We start from the raw sequence: 6,227 nt of genomic DNA, 5'->3' as shown, positions 1-6,227 counted from the left end.
CTGTAATCGTCATGTGTGTGTTCTTGTGCTTAATTTTGGTTGATGAAAATTAACTAGACGATAAGTCAGCCTATAGCCATCCATTTAATGAAAACTGGATTGTTAGCTAGCTACTAAGGGAAAATTAATCAACCTTGTAAATGGTATAATTGTGAAATCATCTGCCACTGCCACTCTTGCTAAATAAGAAATACAAGAACTAGCCAAAGAAATGTATTTTAAGTGATGTTCAGTTTGCGCCTAGTTAGTTCAATTAGCTTTACATTAGCTCCCTCTGCTCTGGGATTAGATCTAGCAAAGAAAGACATAGTAGTCAAAAATCACAGTTGGGTCACCTGCTATTGTGGCCCCATTCCATTGGCATACTGTTATGTTCAGCTCAACCCCTCCCTCTCACTCTCCCCCTCTCTCTTTCTGCTTCTCTTTCTTCTCTCTCTGTCAAGTTAATGTCACCTATCCCGGCACGTACTGACACCTCCCACCTATCCTCTGTCCATGGGCGTTGCAAGTAGTTGAAATTTGGTCATTCCGCTCTGGACGGACCGAATCTGAACAAATCATAGACGTCTATGTTTCACAAGCTTGGACAGTACAGTAGAGCACAGAAGAGGACAGTACAGTACTGCTATACAGTAGAGTACAGTAGAGTACAGTAGAGCACAGAGTAGAGTAGAATGTACAGTATTGTACTGTACTGAACATTACATTTACGTCATTTAGCAGACCCTCTTATCTAGAGCGACTTACAAATTGGTGGATTCACCTTATGATATCCAGTGGAACAACCACTTTACAATAGTGCATCTATATATTTTTTTTTGGGGGGGGGGGGTTAGAAGGATTGCTTTATCCTATTCCAGGTATTCCTTAAAGAGGTGGGGTTTCAGGTGTCTACGGAAGGTGGTGATTGACTCCGCTGTCCTGGCGTCGTGAGGGAGCTTGTTCCATCATTGGGGTGCCAGAGCAGCGAACAGTTTTGACTGGGCTGAACATATCTACTTTACTGTACTGAATCTACTCTGCTGTACTGTGCTGGGCTGTACTGTTCTGTACTGGACTGTGACGTCCAAACTTGTGAAACATGGATGTCTATGATTGGTTCAGATTTGGTCTGGACCAACAAAATATGGTGTTGTTTAGGGGTGGAGCTTATTACAATACTAGCCAGTGTGTAGAATAATATTATGCAAAAGAAGGATATTGCATATGTCTACCTTTGTGTATCTATTCAGAATACATCACCATGATATTCATATGCATAATTATGCATTTCTGTGTAGCGCAGATCATGTTACGGGATGTAAATCCACTTCACCTACTCTGGTTCAATAACCAAAATATTGTTTTTCAAATTCACAGTGTCATATTTTTGCAGACGCCCCATTCTTTCTGCAGATATCTTGGGAACGTTGTGGGAAACACATTTTTCTAATGACCAAAGAAGAACCTTAAGAGAACGTTGCTATTTGATAGGGAGAATCACATAGTTCTGAGAAAGTTCAATTACCTTTGTAAAATAATGTTATTTTGTTGGAATTTGAGAACTTGTACATAACGTTCCCTACATAGTTGTAAAAAAAACTATTCCCTTAACATTATGGGAAAGTTATTTTCTAATAACCAAAGAGAACCTTTAGGGAACATTGCTATTTTGGTAGGGAGAATCACATAACATAATTTTTTGGTGTGTTAGAGAACTTTTACATAACGTTCCCCTGTGGTTCCCTTTTGGTTGTTTGAAAAATAAAAACATTTCTGGGAAGCTTGCATATGTTTCTTAGAACTTGGTGAGAGCGTGTTTGTCCTATGGTTATTTTGCATACAACCTTCCCACAACTTTCAGGGAATGGTTCAGAATAGTTGCATTGGCTTTGGAACATTCTCATCACATTTAAGAAACTTGACCCAGTTTTTTTTTTATGGGTATTTCATTACATTAACAGAACATTTTCTCAAAGTTCAAATATGGTTACAACTTCATTAATGTTCTAGGAATGTTCTCCAACTGCTTTGGCATTGGGAATGTTCTCAAATAATTCAGAAAATGAAATATTTTGATTTGTTTAACACTTTTTTGGTTACTACATGATTCCATATATGTTATTTTATAGTTTTGATGTATTCACTATTATTCTACAATGTAGAAAATTGTAAAAATAAAGAGAAACCCTTGAATGAGTAGGTGTTCTAAAACTTTTGACCAGTAGTGTACATTCCCACAACTTCCAAGTAACCAAATGTGCTAGATGGGTACTTTCGGAAATCCCAGACCTGGCTGGAATATTATGGGAGGCAACTCATCTGTCTAGAAATACTATTGTGACATATTCACTGTGCACTGACCCCCCTCTGCAGTAAACTGCTGGAGATGTCTTAGAGCAGGGCTACCCAACCCGCTTCCTGGAGATCTACTGTCATTTAGGTTTTCAGTCCAACCCTAATTTAGCATATCTGATTCAGCTAGTTTAGGTCTTGTTGAGCTGCTAATAAGTAGAATCAGGTGTGTTAAATTAGGGTTGGACTGAAAACCCACAGGCAGTGGCAGTTCTAGACCATTTCAACTGGGGGGGGGGGGCAAGCTGGGGCCAGTTGTACTGTTAGAGGGGCCAGTTACATTAGACGTTATTGTTGTCATATCGTTTTCTTCACTGCATTGCAGGCATTAGCAGGCAAAAGACCATGTTCATAATCATCATCGTTGCCACTGTCTAATAACGGATGTAAAAAAAAGAACGATAGCAAAAATTTGTTATGTAAAAATGATTTCATACTCCACATTTAGGGGGGCCACAAGGGGGTCCAAAATTGTTGTCACAGGGGCACTGGCCTATGGAAAGAGGGATAGGTGGTCTGACTTCAGTAGACTATTGAGATTCAATGGAGTGATAAAGACTAGTGTAATGTCGCCCTCCAGTGATAGGAAAATATAAACCGTCAAATCACCAATATTATTTGGAGACACACTGCAGGTTTGGTATTTTGGGCCTATGAGGCATGATATGTAGCCTTTCATCAAATCATATATCAATGTCTTGGAACATGTGGCCTTGATGAAATATAAGAGAACATTTTGAACTTCTCCTTTGTAACAATAAATATTGTAATGTTTCCTAATAGGCCCATCAACAGTTTATAATTATTTATTTGGGCGTTGCCTAAAGTCGAATTAAAGCTACATCACAGATTATACATTATATTGACCAGATACCCTAGTGGCCGCTCTAACAATGAAAATAATTGTCTTCAAAAATGGAAGGCAGTCGGAGGGAGAAGCCCCTGACTGCAGTGTGCAGTTCGGGCCGGGCTCAATGTGGGCGGAGTCAAGCGTGTTTAACCCGAACCCTTCCCGTCTCCTTCAAGGTCACTGAAGTTGAGGTAAACGTCGAAGGAATCAACGTCAACGAAAGCGAATCTTAATCGAACCTAACCTACATGGATAAAAATATAAACCATGGAATTAAGTGAGACTGTCATTATGCATAATGTACTTTGTAATATTCATGTTCAACCAGTGCAGTGGTATATTTTATATGAACAACTACCACACCGATGTTAGCATAGCGTTAATTAGCACCCATTTGCACGTGAGCTAACTAATTGCTCACAATGAGGGAATCTTATTTGGACAAATTTGCCTACTTGAGCAGTAAGTCCAGGTTTACATGTACAGTTATGTAATCGATTTGATCGTTGATAAAGGCGGCGAGAACAAAACACACTACAGGTAGGAGGTGTCATTTGATGAGTGGTATAGTCTTAAACCAATGTTTAAAGACTTAACCCCCCCCTTCAATATATTTCAGGATGATGTAGAAGATGTCCCACCCAAGAAGTCACAGCATGTCACATCAGCATCCAGCTCTGCAGGATCAGGTACTGTATAGGCTATTAACTAAAGTAAGGTGCATTCTTGTACACACATCCCTAGAGATTCTCTTACATGACTTAATGACCACAATCTGTTTTCTTTCTAGACGATACTGAAAACAAAATGCACAGCGAACTGGGAGCTGTGAACTGGGTATGTAGTCTACTGTGTGTAATGCTGAAGGCTTGATGCATGGCAAGATATACTAGTTGTGATGACTTGTTGAGTAGTTATAAATATCACTGAAAACCCCTTTAGTAATAGTAGATTTTGTTTGCCTGGTGGTATTGTGAAAGTGGGGTGTAATTTGTCTTGATCACCCAATGAGGCACTACTCTTAATATTTATTCTTCCTTTTTCTTCAAGGAAGCAGATGTTCTTCTAAGGGACACCCTAGAGACAGCAAGGTGGTGTGAACTCCAAACATTTAAAGGCACTGTTTCCCTCCCTAGTGTAATTGGGATGGACGGGGAAGACCGCATTACAACCCTTAAAGAACAACGGTTGTATGATGGCCTGGATGAAGAGGAACATTTTCTCCTCAAGGAACCATTCGTGTTCCAGTTACAGAGAGATTATGAGATGTTATATGTGACAAGAAGAAAATGACTGTCTTTGCCTCTTTTGAGGAGCAGGAGCGAAGCCATTTTTGAGGAGTGATCAAACCTTGTTTTTGTCTGCTGTCTTAATTGTTTGAATTGTTAATTGTGTTATGTTGTTTAGTAAAGATGACGTAGAAGTCACCCGAGTCTCTGATCTCTTTACTGGAGCTGGTATAACTTCATGTACAAAGCACATTCAGCTTGTCAGTATGTCTATTTGGTATAGTCTGTCTCCATTCTCATGAGGAAAGTAAATAGCATTACAAATCAGGATAGGTAGTAACTGTGTGTGTATATATATATGCTCAATGAAATAACATAATTACAAAGATAACATTTATCAACACAATTTTAACAGTACATGACATACATAACAAGTCTGTTCACTGCAACAATATCAGTAGCTTGTCTCAAATATAGCATGAAGCAAACAGTGTTACAACAAATCTGCTGGTTCTTCATATAATAGTTCTTACGATCTTCAAAAATGAAATATATTTGTATTCAACGTGGGCCTTGCGCAAACGTGTGTGTTTGGATTCAGTGTGTGTGACTGTCAAACCTCAGATGGACAAAAAAAGTGGGCGGGGTCAAACATTGAGCCCGGCCCCGGATTGCACGCTGCAGTCAGGTCGGAGGGGGCAAGATCATGTGGGACCATTCTAGCCAATGTTAGGGCAGATACTCTGTGATCAACAGGCACAACGGTTTCCACTATTTACCTGTCACAAAGTCAAAATATCGCGGCTTTACCGTAAAAGTTAAAATTCATGACAACTAAAATGTGCTTTGTGGCTTTAATTCAAGGTTAGGCATACAGTTAGCTTGGTTACGGTTAGATTTATTAAAATCACATTTTAAGAAGAGAAATTGTAGAAATAGGCGGGGTTTATGACTTTGTGGCTATGGTAACTAGTGACGACAAGGCAATACTCCGATATAAGTAGTTTTTTTCTTAAAGTTGCCGTGTCCTACTTATATCAGTACACTCGTAACAACATAATGATTAGAAAAAAACGTATATTTGATCACATAAGCCATTACATTTATTTTTACAAAAGCTCCTCGCTTGGTAAGCGAAAAACACAAACTCCACCTTCTATAGAAGACAGATTTTGGGCCGAGTTATCCCTCCATTCTCCACATTGAATACTCCCAAATTGTCCTTTGTGGTAATTATGTTTCTATGCAGGTATCAAATAAGGGGTGCTTTCGTAAATTCACTCTGGAGCACTCAGAGTGCACTCTAAAATTCAGAGCTTTGTCAGATTGTCCGTTCGTAAATTCAGAGCGTTTCAGCATTCGGAGCGTTTAGAGCGTGGCCGAGGAGTAGGGTTGATCCGAGCTTTCTGACCTCACAACGGCAGCCCACCGCACAAGCTAACTGGCTAAAGTTAGCTAGCTACTTCCAGACAGAAATGAGAGAACACCTTACTCTGACCATTGTACATAACGTTACCCTAGCAGAGCTGTTTTCATGTTATCCAGAGCGTTGGTGACTGTAACTGTGCTACTGGCAACAATTGAATTAAGCTTTTTTGCCAACGTCACTGACACCGGTCATATTCAACGGGTGTTGAGCGTTCGTAAATTCATCAGTTAAAGTCTACACCCCAGCACACTCAGACGAGAGTGTCTGAAATCGGAGTAGATAGCCAGAGCGAATTTACTAACGCGTCCTAAATGTCACGTGCCCCCCACCCCCCTCCCGAATGGTTGGCAAACTCAATGGTGAGGCTGTTGCTATAGTAACAGAT

Source organism: Salmo trutta, chromosome 26, assembly GCF_901001165.1.
Source record: "Salmo trutta chromosome 26, fSalTru1.1, whole genome shotgun sequence".
In the NCBI taxonomy this organism is placed as follows: domain Eukaryota; kingdom Metazoa; phylum Chordata; class Actinopteri; order Salmoniformes; family Salmonidae; genus Salmo; species Salmo trutta.
Note: the sequence above shows the minus strand (reverse complement) of the source record.